Source organism: Protopterus annectens, chromosome 6.part0, assembly GCF_019279795.1.
Source record: "Protopterus annectens isolate FY-2018-M chromosome 6.part0, PAN1.0, whole genome shotgun sequence".
Classification (NCBI taxonomy): Eukaryota; Metazoa; Chordata; order Ceratodontiformes; family Protopteridae; genus Protopterus; species Protopterus annectens.
In genome coordinates, this window is record NC_056737.1 from 1,301,843,666 (window position 1) to 1,301,862,539 (window position 18,874).

An 18,874-nucleotide genomic window follows, 5' to 3' on the forward strand; every position below is an offset into this window, starting at 1 on the left:
ATGCTTTACTTGTTTTGTTCTAGCTGGAATCATACTGTTGAGGGTTTTCAGAAAAAGTGTGTTAAATTTGTGTACAACTTCATCAGGTGCAATATTTTTTTCAGGATAAACCAGTTAAAGTAGTTTAGGATTCTATTAAATGTGTCAGGATTAAAATTAGTGAGTTTATGGGAAGTTCTAAGTAAGTGTTGTTTGACATGATGGGTACTGAGTCTGTTTGCATATATAGGGTGGCGGTCACTGAGGGAATCAGAGAGGGTGCCGCTGGACACATACTTAGTGGAGTCAGACAACAATATCCAGGTGAGAACTGAGCCACACTATATGAATGATAAACAAGGTATGTTCTGTTCAGTGACTGGCTACCTTAGCAGCTCACATCATCTTTAAGTGTTTATTACAAATTTAGCTTTTTTACAAACCGGTTTGCTTCTGTAACTTACTTTCCTATTAGCAGTTTATTTCAGCTGACAGTTTATCCTCCTGTTATTACCTGCTTTACTTTGAGATGAGATGTCATTATTAAAAATTTCATAGTTAATGTCCTGCACTGGATTTCCTATTCTTCAACTCTCTATTATTGTGATTGATGTAACATTAAAAAACAGAAATTTGTGTTGAGGCACAATTTTTGCACCGCTGAAGCATTCTGGTTTCAAAGGTCAAAGATCAAAGAATGTGCAGCACCTTACTTAAGCCCAGAAATTTTCAGCTGATCAGCAAGTCTGAGGTTTCACAGCATGGTATTAAAAGTAGACAGTTAAGCTCTCAGTGAAGACACCTGTCTGTTGTGAGTGTCCTGTGAAAATACTGAATGTCATAAAAAATGACGGTGTAACAACTGCATAGCCAGTCACTTCTGCACCAGATTTCTAAGTACAACATATGCTCCAGGATTCATTTTCAGGTCTGATGTAATAATTTCCTTTTCCTTGCAGCATGGGGTGGTTCTAGTGCTGTTGAAATAGTGTACTGTTATGCACATAAACAGAGTTTGTGTCTATTTTCCTTTTGCCTGATATCACAAATAATTTCCTTTTGCCTGATATCACAAACCTCAGCCAAACAAGAGCACATATAACATTAGCCTGTCTGAAACAGCTAATATCATGTCTACAAAGGGAAGAAAAATGATTTAGTGTCCATACACTACCCAGATATTGTCTTTGCATCCATGCGTGTGTGCGTGTATGCCTGTGTGACTATATGTCTGCATGTCTGTGTATGTGAGTGTGTGTGTATGGCTCTACTCCCACTGCTACATCTCTATTCTATCAGCATGGAAGAACTATTCACAAAGTTGAAGTATTTTCATGTAAACACAGTAAATGAATGCAAAAGCCATCTTAAGCATGCTGTATTTTTAATTGTCTGCAACAAAATTGTTAAAAGGGTTAGAAACTGATACAAGGACAGAAATCAGTTTAAATCCAAAAAGAGAGAAAGGTTACTTGGCAAGCCCAGAAGAATGCTTCCTTTTAAACACAACTGAGCTGGACATATATTAAATTAGTACACTGTGAAATGATCCCTTGACTATGTTCAATTTGTTACACAGGGATTCAGTGAAAAGTGCAAATTTAAGAACTCGAATAACAAGAAACATGGAACAAAGTACAGGTTAGCTGTGAAGCCATTGTCTGTAATGGGAATGATATAGGGTGGTCTTTTTGTTAGGTAACCTAAATTTGGTTGGACAATACTCTATAGTAGTAAAGCAGGTCTGCTGCAATGAGCAATAAAGATGTCACTAAGGAGGTACTGATAGCTTTACATGAAATATGTGGCATCGCAATATAAATCATTGAAGCTCTACAGAGTACAGACTTACATAAGGTTGTAACTGATCAAGGGACAATGAAAATAAGTAAGGGGTTACATAGCAGATCACATAAGTGGGCTAAGGGGCTAAATATATTTAATTAATAACACATGGCAGCATGCACTGCATCATAGTATAACACCAGACATCATCTCATGACAAGATAAGTTATTTATATTTCTATCTATATCTCTATCTATATCTCTATCTATCTCAATCTATCTATATTTATATGTGTGTATATGTGTATACACACACACACACACACACACACACACACACACACACACACACACACACACACACACACTGAGGTCGTGCACTGATCAATATTCACCAATTTCAGGCTCAGCCCTGGTCACTAGACACCACACTTTGTAAGCTTGCTGTACACCTTTCTCTCCACGTACATGTTTTGAGTTATTGGTGTTTTTGAGAGAGTATTTGTTATTTGTCTTTAAGATTTCTTGCTGCAGACAGAAATCTTATGGTTATTTGCATATACACATTTTTTGAGTTTTATAAAACATGCTCATTGTATAGTTACTTTTCCTCATTAAGAAGCAGAGAAAGAGTGGAAAAGGTTACAGAAGAGAACAAACAAATGGGGCATAAGTGTCAGGTGGGTAGCTGAGTATGAGTGTTTAAAATTCCTTGTCAACAAGTGTAGGATATTTTCACAGCTGTATATGCAAACACTCTGGGAAGTCTTGTGTTTGCATACTAATCCGAAAAGTGGAATAGGGCACAGGAATGCTATGTGCTTATTCGTGCTTGTCTGCGGGTGGGGTGTGTTAGTCAAGGGCCTTGAATCACAAGTCCGACTGTAACTGCACATAGTGTGTGCCTGTAGCTAAGCGCGTGCAGTCTCGCGGCGGGGGGAAAAGGCGAGTGATTTCCTCTATTAGTTTGTGTGACAACAGTATACAAAACGCGTTCAAGCTGGCTGGGACTATTTGAATGGTGAGTAGTAGATCTAATGACTTTACTGTTCCTTCACGACTGCCATTTCCTTCCGTAAAACTTCATCGTCTTTTGAAGAGAAGCCAGTTGTTTGCCTGTGAGACGTTCCCAGGGTGTCGCATTGCTGTGAACTAGGAAAACTGGAGCTCTTTTGTTTACAGTGTAATGACGGATAAGTCTTACAGAAACATAGCAGGTGGCCATTGTGATGCTTAGTAAAGGTTACAAGTTGTGTAAGTGTTAATCTCGGTATCATTCTTTTATTCGGCATTCCCTTCCAGTGTGTGTCAGCTGATAATTGGGAAATGCGTTTGGCTCATCTGTTTATTTCTAAAGAACTTTGATTAAGATGGTCTCTTTAAGCAAGAGGTCTCCTAAGTCGTTGTGCGGATCTTCTCAAGTCTACACCTGTCATAAACCTCTTAGACTTTGTCTTGTTTTTAGACGGTGTATATAATTGAACGGATTATAATTGCTTCGGACTGCATACACTTTTACTATGATAGCACAATACAGCCACATGCTGCATTTTAAGTTAATGCAAAAGCCACTCTCTCGCAGTTTGCAGTTATTATAGAATTGGCCTGGCCACAAGTTTTACACAAACGCGGGGGCATATGCACTCTCCACCCCAGACATCAAATACGGGCTACATTTACTCTAGACTTAAAATCAGGGTTTCCTGGTATACTTTTGATTTGGAATTAAAATAGCCGCGCTTCCCAATATTTTGTTTGGCTGACAGGTATTTGCATTGTTGTTTCTTTACTGCTTATACAACTGTTACAGTGATTATTGGCGATTAAGAAAGTGATGGTTTTGTGTTACATTCATCCTTCAGCCCCTGAGTAACTTTGTTTCTGCTTCCCGCTCTGTAGTGAAGTATATCAGGTGGGGATTTTATTTACCATTTTTGTCAATAGTCAAAAACGTAATAAAGCATTGGCGATTTTTCAGTCCAGTCTCTCTTTTTTTCTCTCTCTCTCACACACACCTTTCCAGCATTATGTGCTAAATCTAGAATTCCCGATTTGTATGTATAGTGAGAAATATGTGCATATTTATAAACATGACCTGTAACTCACCGTTCCACTGTCTCATAGCTGGTGCGTTAAATTTGGACCATGCCTCTCAAGAGTACCTAACACATTATGAGAAAGTTTCCTAATTTTGAGACTTAAAAAAAATCCTGTTCCTCACAGTTCCATGTTGTAAGGAATTGTCACACTTTCAGTGTTAATAAAACTCATAGCTATGTTAAATAATACTAAATCATTTTTATCAAAAAGACAAAAACTAAAACTTATTTTTATACGTTTAAAGAAATATATTTAACCATCTTGTGAGCTTCTCAGTTGGAAGTTGTCAGTAAGTGTTCATATTTTTCCATTTGTTCCTCCATGTTATGAAAGGCAGCGTTCCCCTGTTCACATTTTTCCATTTGCTCCTTGTTATGAAAGGTAGTGTTCCACATTTTGGAGATGGAAGGTTGATAGCTATGCTTGAGAATGGAGCAATTTTCCTACAGTCTACTATCTAGTTCTTTATTTAACTAAATAGCTCTGAGGCCAAGCATTTGTTCAAACAAAAAGGTTACTGCTAAGCAAGAATCTGATGGACTGGTACAGTAAAGAGTTTGTGATTTGGGGGGAGAGGGTTATGATTTGATTGCTTGGCAGAAGCAGGCAAGCAAGAAAGGCATTTTTTGTCATTCTTTTTTTCTGCCATCACTTCATCCTGCATGGAAGACATGTTTTTGGTTGTGATGTACAAAAATGTGATATGCTATGATATCAAAGGTGAAAATTCAAGTCCCTGCACCTTTGTAGATTTTTTACTGATAAGGAACTGCAGGAGGATCAAGGATTGCAAGCTGTTGTTTTTCTATACACAGGTTGATATATGCATTTTTACTTGTCTTTTCATTAATTCATGGACTGTAACTGTAAAGTCATATAACTCCATTAATTGCATTTCCAGTGATTAAGATTTACAGGAGTAAGAAGTTAAGAAAAGTTTGTCCGAGCTGCAACATCATTCATTTTTTTTGTATCCAAAAATCTATTTTTATTTTCTGAATGTTTCTTGGTTGCATGTGGCAGTGGCAGCTTAGTAAAGTGGATATTTTTTTTATCCCCTTAGTAGGTTGAACAGTACCCCACCTCACCTTATTGACTGTCTCCACCTCTCTGGCTACCAGCTCCCATGCTGCTAGACATCATTTTCATCTAAGTGAGAGGCAAACAGGAGATCAAGGTGTCTTGCCACAGTGTTATTCATGCTGTTTGTAGAACATTTAGCTCTTGCAAATCTCTGGGCAGTTGAGCTAGGCATGTGTGTTGCCTTTGACGTGAGGTATTGTTTTATAAAAGGTGTTGTTTTATTGTAATATTTTCTACAGTCCATTTGCAGGCTGATTTAACATTGTCAATTGTCTGCTGTTTGCCAAACCTCAGCTAAAATCACTTTGCATTAGAATTGCTCACATATAGATCTAAGATTTACTTGAGACTATTGCAGTAAAATGTTGCAGAAGTTATACACCTCCTGAATGTACATGAAATATTTACATGATGGGAGACTGAAAACAACAGCTGCACCTACTCACATTTGAAGCTTTCTAAGCTGGTGGCGGAATTTCCACTTTTGACAGCCAAGAGGCCATAATTAATCTAAAGTATTCAGCAAGAAGACATGCAAAGCATCTGTAGTGCTATGCCAGAGTGTATTAGAACATGGAGGAGATTCCCTACCTTTACTTGAGCTTAATTTAAAGAAACACACTACAAATTTATTTGGAGGAAGTGGCACCGGCCTTGCCACAACTCTATCTACAGTAAATGCCAGTTTACAGTAAATGCCAGTTTTCCCCATTACAAATGCCTTTTTCCTTCCTTCACTTCAACACTACAAATGCCATTTGTGAAAAAATATAAAAAGTATTAAATTAACTGCAGTTTGTCTGTTTCTACAAATGTTAGTGTGTTTTTTAATGAAATCTTGGCAGTCTCTTGGATTTCATTGTGGTATTTACCACAGTGTGTGTGATGTGTGTGTAAGTCTTAGACTTGTATGCTCTTAAGAACAAGTAATTCTGCAGGTCACAGATTTCTGGCTGTAGGTTGGTAATATTTTAAGTGTGGATATTGATATAATCGGTCTGAGAGTGCGTGTTGCTTTGCAATACTGTTGAGACTATATAGAAGTTTGCTAAAATACAAATGTACACTAGAATGCTTTGCAAGAGATAAGTAATAAAAAAATCAAAGGATATAATTGCAAAAGTCAAATAAGCTATTTCACAGAAGCCAGTGAGAAGAAAGAAAGAAAGAAGGAACCCACATTGTCATTCTCACCACAGTGCCCCTGTATGTCACCAAACAGTTGCCATAGAGACAAAAACCTTGACTTTGAAAGAAAATTGAATTAGCATGGCAGCCCATGCTAGGTCATGTTTGGGGTATACATCTGTCTATCCATCCATCCAATACTGACAAGTCACATCCAGCTCCTGTAGTGACCCCATGAACAGTTGACACCATCCACAAAATTTCCGAGGCAGGCAGAGAATGGGAGTCAATTTATAATTCTTTCTTCTGTATCACATCAAATACAGACAATTTAGAGTCACCAGTCCACGAACCATATGTGTTTGGGGTGTGAGAGGAAACCCAGAGAAAACACCCAAGGACACAAACAGGACATGCAGACTTTGCACAGAAGACATCCCAGCCAGTAACTAAACTGGAGTACATTTTGCTTTGAAGTGACAATGCTGCTTACTGCATTACTGAAAATTATAAAGCATTAGCTGGTGTTGCAACCCTGTTGAATATGTGAATGTCGAGTGATGCTGAAAAAGACAAACCGACTTCACCTGATAGAAATATATATGTATGTATGTGTTTTTCTTTTCTTTTTTGGTGGAGGAAGACTGTTGCAATGATGTGGTGGTAGTTGTTTGGAAGTACATGGCATGTCTGGTATGGCGAGATTCTTTTACTTTCTTGTGATATCTGTTGGGGAGATGAATTACAGTAGAAAGTAATGAGTTTGTGGTTTCAGAACTTCCAGTACTACAGCTTTTATGTGCAGTGAAAACAAAGCATTGTTCACTGTGATTAGTAGGCTAAACAGTTAATCTCATATGTTAAGTGCAGGAACTAATTGCTGGCTTTATGTAACTGCTAATACCATTCAGTGAATAAGAACACTGATCATTTAAAACATTTTGCTCTGTAAGTCATTTCAGTAGCTTAGTGTTGTTGTCTCTTGTTACTTTTACCATAGTACAGAAAGAAATGTATGGAAAAATGATTCTTTGTGTATTGACAAAACTGCTTTTTGGCAAGGAACAGGAGAAAGCACAATAATGAATACAAGACTACCAGAAATGTAAATAGCAAGATATATTTTTATGTAAAGGGAATCTTCTGCAGTAGGAAATGCTGTTCAGGCAGTCTGGAGTTTTTTTGTTTAAAAAATGTAACATATTATATAGAGTGCATTTCTTATAGCAGTAGAGACAGGGAAAGAGATATGCTTGCTATATATTTTATTATAATAATGTGGGTATGGTTAAATATTCATTCCAACAATCTTATAGCTATGTCATTTATTTTATAACTGTCATTCCAGTTAGCATTTGGATAATATCTACTGTTAGAGGCAATTAAAACAGCCAATTAAATGATTAACAGTAGTTAATCAAAAACCCAACCCAGCAAGTTGTTTCCTGGTTTTGGTCCATGTAGAAAATATTTCAAATAAAATGTGATCATGATAGGACAATTCTGTACTTTTCACAGAAGTGGCATTGTTTTGTTATTACACACAGTCTTAACTACACCACCTAAATATCAGTTATTGTGCCCATTTATTCCCTAGGTGTTTTTTGTTCCCTTGCCTTATGAGAAAAATGCCTCCTTCAGCTGGATATGCTCATTCATTCCCCTGTACCAGGGAGTGTCCCCCAGTAGAGCAAAAGAGTGAGAGCCAGGGAAACCATCATTTAGTTATGAGAGTAGCCTGTGCCAGCATCTTGACAACGAGGTTTTTAAATCACCTAACTCTGCCACTGAGAAGAACTTTGAGCTACCCTGGGTACTACAGGGACATACAGATACTACAGGGTCATATAATACCTGTGACTGCATGCTCCCATACACACACAGTAACAAAAAGGGTATGGCATCTAGGTCCAAGGACATCATCCTTCCACTGTACATCAGACCAGTCATTGAGTACAAGACCCCTCTTCAGTATGTACCTGATTTGGCACATGCAACAATTGGAAAATCCCACAGAGGTTTATTATATTTATCTTTTGTTGCCTGGGTTAGTCCCGTTAGGTTGTCTTTTTTCTTTTTTTGCCAACAAACATCTTTATTAAATTTTTACATATGACATAGGCAATCTTACATTTATATAAATGAAAAACAAACATGACACGACTTTAGTTGCAAATAGTGTACATCACAGATACCATTGAAACAACTGTAGTTGCAAACATACATCACTTATAATCTATCCAGTCATTGTCAGTTAAGCATTATATGGCTCATTCAAATCCTGCCTCTTAAACCTCGTTCCTGCTCTGCATATATTGCTCCCACAATTCACATTTTTTTCCTATGTAGTTTGGTCTCTCCCTTTTCTAAAGATCCCAATTCCAGTTGTTTTATCTCCTGTTACTGTAATCACTCCTTGGTGTTTCATTTTAGATCCCACTGATTCCTGTAAGTTATTATTTAGTGACTTCAGTCCTCAGTGATCTGCTGCAAAACTGCAGATTTTATGAGAAACAGACAAAAAATATGAGGCAAAAATTTATTTAGACATTCTATGAGAATGCAAGAGCTTCTACTGGATTGACAGTGCTTGCAGGGGTGTCCAACCTTTTGGCTTGCTGGGGCCGCATTGAGTGAACAGAAATGGTCTTGGGGCCGCATATAAAATATATCATATAGTTAACTTTTCGTTCCTCCGGAAGACCACAGTCGACCTCCTGGCTGTACTGTAGGTGCATTTGAACAATGAATAAATGTAATAAATGCCTAATATTTGCTTTAAAATTCTAATTCTCATTCTAATTCTCTAATCTAACAGTTAACTCTAACATCTTAGTTAATATATATATATATATATATATATATATATATATATATATATATATTTTTTTACAAATAGATATTCACTATAGCACTAGCATTTCTCACTGGGAAAACCATTCCAGCAGTCCAACTACATAAAATGTCAACATCAGCACAATCCTACAATACTATAATCCACAAAAATAACTCAACAAATTTGCAATAAGGTAAAGAATTCACATTACTGACTTAATAAAACAATTCTGAATAAGCTACAAGAGGGTCTCACCCAAACAAATAACTGGTGCCAGAAATATGGCCTCAAGCTAAATACCAAAAAATGCATCATCGTCCCCTTTGAGGAGAGTGATGTCCCCACAAATTATCGTATTAATAACAATGTTGTAAGCACGCAATAAGTTGTATGGTACTTGGGCACCCAGGTTGATAGAAACCTGCCATTTGACCACCACGTTGTCTCCGTTGTAAGGAAAGCTTTTTACATGGCCCACTTCATTAGTAAGGGTATCTCATCCAGGGACAAGGAGGTCATAACATCCCTGTATTCTTCCTTTACAAGAGCCATTATTGAGTGCAATGTCCCTTTTGGCATGTGCCTCAGCAAAACACCCTGCCAAAAGAAAGACTACAACCATTTCTGACAAAAAAGGTCAAAGGACTAAGTTCACTTAGTTATCCAAACAGACTAAAAAGCTTCTTGATTTCCTCTGTCTCTCACTGGCTCCTATAAATTTCATCATTGGCTTGCTTTCCAGGCTAAGAAAGATCCTGCCTTAAGAGACTTCCTCTACCTCAGAAATACTGTTTATACTTAAAACGCTCACTACAAAGGCCACAGCCTTCACTGCAACATAAACAAGCCACTTTTTATGGATAGGTTCTTGACACAAAAACCTTCAACTTCTGTAAAAAGCTCCTCTCATTATCAAACAATGTAGTTCAGCAACACGATGGCTGGATGGATAGCCATAAATGTAGTCCTTGGGTAAGTAGCATAGCCTTCATCAAACCAGATGGAAAATCCACATACTAACCTTTCCCAGCTGGATGGCTAAGATCTAATATTGGTTACTCAAGTCTAGTTGCCCAAGATGAGGGGCATGTTTAACTAAGAATTCCATTTGCAAAATTATATTCAGTATACATATTAAATCTCTCTCTGTCTCTTACACACACACACACACACACAACAAAAAAGCCCCTACTTGTAAAATAGGCAACCTCAGTAATCACATGACACCCTTTCACTGAATGAAATTGTCTGGAAGTCAAAATATCTGGAAAAAAAATCATAATAGAGATGGATTCATCCATGTAATTTCCCACCACCAAAAGGACCATCAATATATCAACAAACAACTGCTCGGCAAAAAGTAAATCAATAAGAAAACCATACACTATAATGCTTTGAAAGCGAAGCGTATCCGACAAACAAACAGCAAGAGATGCGAACACAGACCAGAAGCGGAGCAGCGGCGGATCAAAACCCGCGAGAAACCCGCCAGCCAGAAAATCGACGTGGGTGAGACTGGGGCTGATGTGACCGATGGTGATCGATGTGAGTGAAAGTAAACGGTGTACTGTGATAGTAGAGTGTGTGAGAAGCGGGTAAGTGTGGAGTTAAGGGGTTAAGTGAGTTAGGGTTGTAAGTCGGAGCTGAAGTAGTTTAAGGTTAGGGGGGGGGTTAGTGAGTTAGGGAGGTTAGGCTAGGAGGTGAGTTAGGGTTGTGCTAGGTATAAGGTAAGTGTGCCGGGCGGTGAGTTAGGTTAGGGTTGTTAGTAGGAGTAAGGTTAGGTGAAGTGAGTTAGGGTTAGAGTGGGTTAGGCGGGTTGTTGAGTTAGGGTAGGCGGGTAGGTAGAGGCGGGTTAGCGGTGAGCGGACCTTAGGGTTGGGGACCTTAGGGGTTGTAGGTAGTTTGTGTATGTGAGGTTAGTGTGTGGTTTTTTGTGTTTTTTGGTGTGTGTGTGTTGTGTGTGTTTTTGTTGTGTGATTTTTTTTTTGTTTGTTTTTGTTTTGTTGGGTGTGTGGTGTGTGGGTTTGTTTGTTTGTGTGTTTGTGGTTTGTAATGTCGGTTGTGGGTGATTACGTTTTTTTTTTTGACTTGTCGACGTTGTAAGATAGATCCAATGCTACATACTGGTGTAAACATATAACTTGTGTCAATCCCCAGGTTAATCCATACCAAAAGATTGTTTCAGAGCTTCAGCTATGTACAAACATCTTTCTCCTAAAAACTTTACTCATTGATATTTGCCTTGCTGTAATTATAACTGTAAAAAAAATGTTTTTAAGTTTATTCTGTACCTCAATGATTCTCACTGTTATGAGATGTAATCTTTGCCATATTGTATGAGTACTACATCCATAATTTGCTGTCTCTCTCTCATGTATTCTATTATATTGTTTTGTGTTATTTTTGGAGCTTTTCTCCCCGAGCCTCTGCTGAAAATGGACCTGTGTCCAGTCGGACTTTCCCGGTAAATGTAAAATAAAATAAAATAAATAAAAATAAACTTCCCTCCAATCTAAAGCCATTTGACATTCAGACATTTTAATTTGTGCAGAAGTTACTCACAGACTGACAGTTTACTGAGCTGTAATGCTGACCTTTGCTTTTGAAAAAAACTAATTCCCAGACTTTGCAAATAGCTCAAAGTGTAGAGGGGATTATTTATTTATTATATATGTATTTATTTTTGGAAAACATCTTTAAAACTGTTAAATTGATTACACACCCAGAAACACAGAAAAGTTATTGTGATTATGTAAACCACAGACTGCTGCAAGAAATCAAAGCCACATTAGCACTCTACTTCTTTTGGAATTGACAGATGAATCATACCTGTCAATTCCAAAGCATAAAGTAGCTTAATAAGAAGGTTATTTGCAAAGTTACATGGCAGCTTATATTGGAAATAAGCAGAGATATTAAAAAGGCTCTGTTTTTCATAATTATGCCGAAAAGTCTTCCAAGGTAAGTACAACTTCTGATTTAGTATGGAACCATACCTCTCAACCTTGGAGCAAGAAATCTGGACAGAGCAAAAACATAAAAGTGGGACACAGGCCCAAAAATAGTTATGCATCACAGACACCATTGAAACAACTGTAGCTGCAAACATATACATCACTTATAATCTTTCTATCCCATTATTGTCAGTTAAACATTATATGGCTCATTCAGTCCTGCCTTTTTTTGCATCAAAGAAAACCATGCTTTGAAATGACAAATGCATTAAAAATAATAAATAAAACACATTGCATCAACATCCTGTAACTTCCTACCTGCAAGCAGCCACAGAGCTTTCACTGAAACTAGGGCTGCTTGTTTCCTCAGAATGACAGCTCTCTCATATTAAGTCTAATGGTATACAATCTACCAATATCTGGACTACCTGAAATAAATTAAATTATGGTCTGTAAATTGAAAGTACACTTTATTTAATTAAACTATATTTCTAAGCCCACTTACTATATTTTTTCAGTAACATCCCAATATCCATTTCCAGGTCACTTTACAAGACATTGGCAGTGGTAGTATTGGCATCCTTCAGAACCCCACAGGCCCACGCTAATACATTGTCCATTAAATGTAAATATCCATCCACTGCAAATGGCAAGAAGCTATGTCTTAAAAAATCTACTTCTGACATGCGTACCCAAGTATTAGGTTTTGAAACAAAAGAAACATATTCTCCACAATCCATAAATCTCTGTCTTTAATAATCATCTACTGTTGCAGCACTCCCAACACATAAGCACACACACACACTAAAATCCCCAACATTTGAAAATGACATTGTGCCCACTTGCCAGTATTGATGATCCGCCAAAGCTATGCTTACTGTTGTCCAATCTACCACTGCTTAGAACTCACCAATGAAGTTGGCTTAGAACTCACCAGTACTAGGCGCTTTTTTGTTTGTCTGAAAAAACAATACAACTTTATATGCTGCAGTCCCACATAGTCAGTCCACTTCTGACCCATTAACCCTAGGCTGCTGTCTCATTCTTACTCCCTGGAGCTGCATTACCTTGGATGACTACTTTTATTTCCTAAGCAAAAGACACAAATTGGAAGACGAGGCAAAAATTCGGACATTCTTTGAAAATCCATACAGTTAAGAGGTATGAATTCAAGCTCAATACAATACTCTCCCTGTCAGAAAAGCCGCAATTTAATGAAAGTGTACTCTTAATGTATGATATATTTGTGAGCTAACTTGTTTGTGTTCAGTAGGTAGACTGATCATTGTTATCCTCTTTGTGCATGCGTCTCTTTCTGTCATGCACACATATACACACATACACACACACACTCTTCTACTTTCACGCACACAGTTCTGCTTTCATGCATGCACTCACTCACTCTGTACATACCTGTTAACACAGGTAATTGCTGTTCCTTTCTAAGGCAACAGCAGCAAATCCATACACGAGTCTCTCTTCAGCAAGAACATACACACACACACACACACACACACACACACACACACACACACACACACACACACACACACACACACACACACACACATTGATTGTTCAGCGCAAAATAATGACGTAAACACACTGACCCTTTTTTGGCTCAAAAACAAAACTAGAATGGTGCTTTGGCACATGCGCACGCTGACATTAGCGTTACAGGTCACGGGAGCGAAAAACACAAAACAAAAAAAAGTGTTTTGGGGCATGCGTACATCAATGTTGCAGTTAGAGGTTGAGGGCCGCATGGAAGAGCTCTGAGAGCCGCATGCGGGCCACAGGTTGGACACGTCTACTTTACAGGGTAAACCACATATACTGCTGTCACTCAAAACTGCAATGAATTGATTTAGCTTCTCACACCTCACCCACTGCCATAGCAGCCTGGAATCTGTGCAGTGTAAACTAAAATATCGCCGAGGTGTTGTTTAACAGAAATACCATTTTGATAACCAAAGTAAAACAATGTTTATTTTGTTTTACATTTTCTTACCTAGAAAGGATATGTGCAGTAGTATCTGTTTTGTTTAACATTTGTTAACAGTGAATGTGGACTGGTCCAAAGACCCTTCATGGCCATGACCCTCGTCAGGTAGGCCATGACAAATACATAGTCAGATGAAAGTACAGTATCAGCTATAAATATATAAAATGTTAAAAATCTGGACAACATACTAAGGAAATGAGGGACTACAGTTTTATAAAGTAGTCACCCTTCATGTATATAACATGACTCAACTAGCAGTTTATTTCATTTGCTAAATGAGGTAAACTGTTATAACACAAGAGAAGAAAAAGAACAAGTAGAAGGAAAAAGACAATCCCACGGATTCTCAAAAGCTTGCATGGAGTGCAGGATCGGTGCAGGAGCTCAAGCAGGCAATATGTCTGCCGTGTGATCCAGGTACAGCCTGCAGGGGCATGCTCCTGCACAGACTAAGCCCTGGTATGCAAATCACCCCATTTGCAGGAGAAATCTATGCAAATCAATCCAGGTACAGCCTGCAGGGGCGTGCATGAGTGCTCCTGCACAGACTAAGCCCTGGTATGCAAATCACCCCATTTGCAGGAGAAATCTATGCAAATGAAGTGATTTTGCAGTCCAGGAAGCTTGCAACAGTCTGTGCAAGACTAGTGCTATCTGCAGAAATGTACCCTGTTAGTAACTGAGTATATTTCTGCAAATTCCAAAATGGAGCTGTGACAGCCCCAAATAAAGGCTGCACATCGTGTAGTAAGCATGCCATTGGCCAAGTATAAGGCCATTGGCATTGCAAACAAAATAAAAAATACAAAAATCAACTTTTTTTTTAGCTGATCTCTGCTGTTTAAGCGTAGGGCAGCGGCGCGCAAACGGGATCGGGGGAAATAAGAAAATAAACCTAAAATAAGCAGTCTAACTAAAATCACTATTCGGCCACACAAGTCAATGGCAGGCAGAAGACAGCCTGGCCAGTGAGTAGTGGTTGCTGGGGGGGCCTCTGCAAATGAAGGGAAGGATAGTGAATCCCAGTTTTCCTCAGCATGTGAGTCAGGTCCCAACAGTATAAGAGTAGGAATAGTTTGGTGCAAGCCTAGGAGTTAGATGACATCATGGGGGTGGTAAGCGGACTGAAACCCTGTGGCTCGGGTTTGCTGCTAGCTTAGCACAGCTAAGCTAGGGTGTGTGTCTAAACCTGCTTAGCACTCTTTACAAAGCCTAAGTGGGTGTATGCATAGTGCACCGGGTTTTTACAGGAAGGAAAAAGAAGTTAAACCAGGAAATAGCAGCAGTGTGCACATTTGAGCACTCTGTTTGCACGGTGAGCACACGTGCTTAAACAGGAAGGCAATGGGAAGGGAAAACAGCAGTCGGAAGGTAATCAAGAAAAACTAGCTTAGCTAGCAAGTGAAATGTATCAGAATCAGCCAATTACACAGGCAGCAGACCAGCCCAGCCCAGAACACTACTATAAACTAAGCAAACACCTTCCCCTTTGATTTTTCCCACACTCTACACCATCGGTGTATACAAGAGGGGAAATTCTAACAAACCTACAAAATGAGAAGGGCTGTACCAGGCAACATAGAACAACATGTGCAAGAGGCTGGATGTGGTGAGGATGTGAATGCTGTTGATCAACCGACAGTGAGGAGATGGGGAAGAGTGTACAGACCCAGGGTAACCTACCAGGGGCTACATGAGCTGGAGATAGTGGAACACTATAGTGTGGACAGAGACCTCCTACAGCAAATTGTTGAGCTGTGCCAGCCACACCTGACACACCAAACTGACCAAGGGGATCCCATCCCAGTGGATACCAAGGTATGTGTAGGCCTAGGAATACTAGCCACAGGTACCTCCCAAAGCTCAACCGGGAATATCATGGGGATCTTACAGGCATCAGCATCCAGAGTATTCCACCAGTTCCTGGATGCCATGTCAGCACATGCCAGTGAGCACGTATATTTTCTCAACACCCGTGAGGTGTTGACCAGCAGTATGCATCTCTTCCACCAAATAGCAGAATACCCTGAGGTAGTGGGTGCTATAGACTGCACACACATATGCATCAAAGCACAACCCGGTGATCAGGGTAGGGCTTACATCAACCTCAGGGAAACCCCACCATCAACTGCCAGGTCGTATGTGATGCCCAGGGCATTATAATGACTGTGTGTGCTGGCTGCTCAGGAAGCCATGACTGTTCCCACATATGGCATCTGATGCAGCTGTACCACAGATTTGCCAGTGGGGACATCCCCTACGGCCACCTAGTGGGGGATGCTGATTACACACTGGAGCCGTGGCTGACGACACCCATCAGAAATGTACACACACCCGAACAAGAATGCCATAATGAGGCACATGCACAGACCAGACTTATAATAGAGCATGTGTTTGGGATGCGCAGGTCACGGTTCCGGTGTCTGGACACATCCGGTGGAGCCTTGCAGTACTCACCAGCTACATGTACCCAAATTGTTATAGTATGTGCTATGCTACACAATATGATCCTGCAGAAACAGCTGCAGCAGGAACAGCATGGGGCAGGGCCACACAGCCCCCCACCAATGCCAAGGCCTGCACAGGCACAGACTGACTCGGAAGAGGAACAACCTGAGCCTGCCCCAGTAGGCAGATGGAGGTGTGCCCAGTATGCCGAGGCTGCAGCAAAGAGACAATGCATAGCATATACACTGACACAGTAGGGACCCAGGGAATGACACCTTTCTCTGACTCGCACATACAGTAGAAGGGATGCCAAACATGACACAGCCTGTAGTCACCATACTAAACAGGGTGACAAAACCCACTGCAGGAAATGTGCTGAGCGACATGTGTGTGTATATGACCCACATATGCCAGTCAGGGCAGTTCACATACCCAACAGTAGTCTCATCCAGCAGGACCGGTGTAGACAAACCCAAACAGAGCCTGTGTCATGGCCCCTGAATGATGGCTATGGTTAACCTCCCCCCAGGCCTACACAGACAGACTACAGCAGGGCAGGCAGTGGGATGTTGGAAATCATACAGTAATATGTAGGGCAACCAAAGCCATGATCTGTAGTACACTGGTATGCCTCTAGTCAGCATGATAGTTAACAATACAGAATGAAATGGAGTACCTGACATACCAGTACAGTCATAGCAAATGTGTATAAGTGTCAGATGTGTCCCCCACATCCTGCATAGTAATGTAATAACAGTCAGGTGTGCCCCCCCACCACATCCTGTGTAGAAATAGTCTGCTGAGCCCCCCCCCCATCCTTTGCAGAAATGTAGGAACAGTCAATGCAAAATGTTTGATGGATACCCTGCAGAAACAGCATGTCACCTGTCTGTGTACAACACCAAGGTCAGCACTGCAGTACAAACTACCTGGACTCGATTCACACATTAAATACAGAAGGCCATACTTGGCATGCTCACACACTTGGAGAAATGAAGGCAATGCTAGTCAATAATATACTGAAATGTCATACTGGGCATGCTCACACACTTAAACACATGAAAGGCCATGCTTGCAAACACCAGTGGACCAGACATATCTGGCAGTTGCAGTTGTTAGTGCAGACACTCGTCAGTATGCACCCCGCATGCCTTGCACACACAGTGGATAGGAATACAAACATATATCTAATGTCAACACACTGTAATAAGCCAAAGGTAGATGTACATAGATGTGTGGAAGAGGGTGACTATGACAAGGAGCCATCCAGGCCTGTCCCACCCATCACACAGCCAAAGGGCCCCAACCACATGAGGTTCAGATGTCACTCACTGCAGATACTAGCCACCAGCATTACAGACTATTGGGTGCACATACCAACTGTGAAATATGACTGTACAAGGAAGTAGTCATCTAGCAGCTGTATACACGTACCTGTGTAATATGACCCTGTGTGTTCCTGCATGTGGCATGTCAAACTCTAGATGAATGGGTTATGGCCCATGTACACACACTGCCCTCCTCATAGCCCTACTATGACAAGCCTTCTGAAGTCATCCACTGTGAAATGCACCCTTGGGAGAGTTATAGCCCAGTAACCTCTGTGGTGTGTACTGTAACTTTGTACTGCTATAGTGTGATAAAATAGCTAGGTAAGAGTTCAGTTCCCAGACATGGCAACTGTGTGCATGTGTGTGTCTGTTTGTGGAGAGAGCAATGCCTTTTAGGGTAGGCACACTCCCTACAATTCAAATGCTCATCTTTGGCAAGGCTGCTGATGTCATCCACCTAGGAATACACCCTGGGAAGCTGTAACCCAGTAATCTCCGTAGTGCGTCCTGTAACTGCATATTGCTGTAGCGTGATAAATCAGTTGGGTAGCTGTTCTAATCCCAGACATAACAAGTGTGTGTGTGTGTGTGTGTGTGTCTGTCTATGTAGAGAGCAGTGCTTGTTAGGATAGTCACACTCCCTACAATAAAAATGCTTATATTTGGCAAGGCTGTTGATGTCATTCACCTAAAAATACACCTTTGAGAAGCTGCAGCCCAGTAATCTCCGTAGTGCATCTTATAACTGCGTACTGCTGTAGTGTGATAAATTAGTTTGGTAGCTGTTCTAATCCCAGACATGGCAAGTTTGTGTGTCTGTCTGTCTGTCTGTCTGTGTAAAGAGCAATGCTTTTTAGGGTAGTCAAACTCCCTACAATTCAAATGCTCATCTTTGGCAAGGCTGCTGATGTCATCCACCTAGAAATACACCTCTGGGAAGGATGTAGCCCAGTAATCTCTGTAGTGCGTCCTGTAACTGCATACTGCTGTAGTGTGATATTGAACTCTGGTAGGGATCTATACCCACCCATGGCAGTTTTGGATGTTTTGTGTGTGTTACAATGTCTGCGCAGGGAGCAATGCATTTTATGCTAGTCACACTCAGTACATGTCAAATGCCCTACTTTGGCAATCCTGCTGATGTCATTCATTGTGAAATACACCTTTGGGGAAGGAAGAATCCAGTAATCTACGTGGTGTGTCCTATAACAGCTCCATGCTGTAG

At 40.2% G+C, this 18,874-nt stretch overlaps 1 protein-coding gene across 6 annotated transcripts in view; it reads left to right on the forward strand.

Moving 5' to 3' along the window:
• The first annotated feature begins 2,560 nt into the window (after positions 1-2,560).
• LYPD6B (LY6/PLAUR domain containing 6B) overlaps positions 2,561-18,874 on the forward strand; it is a 1,153,451-nt gene continuing 1,137,137 nt past the window's right edge. For 4 of the 6 annotated variants that reach the window (XM_044074870.1, XM_044074871.1, XM_044074874.1 and 1 more), the window contains exon 1: positions 2,561-2,785. The gene's annotated coding sequence lies outside the window, so the exon portion shown is untranslated. Of the gene's footprint in view, positions 2,786-2,817; positions 3,019-18,874 lie in introns of those variants that run through there. The other 2 variants (XM_044074875.1, XM_044074872.1) reach the window with 2 other exon arrangements.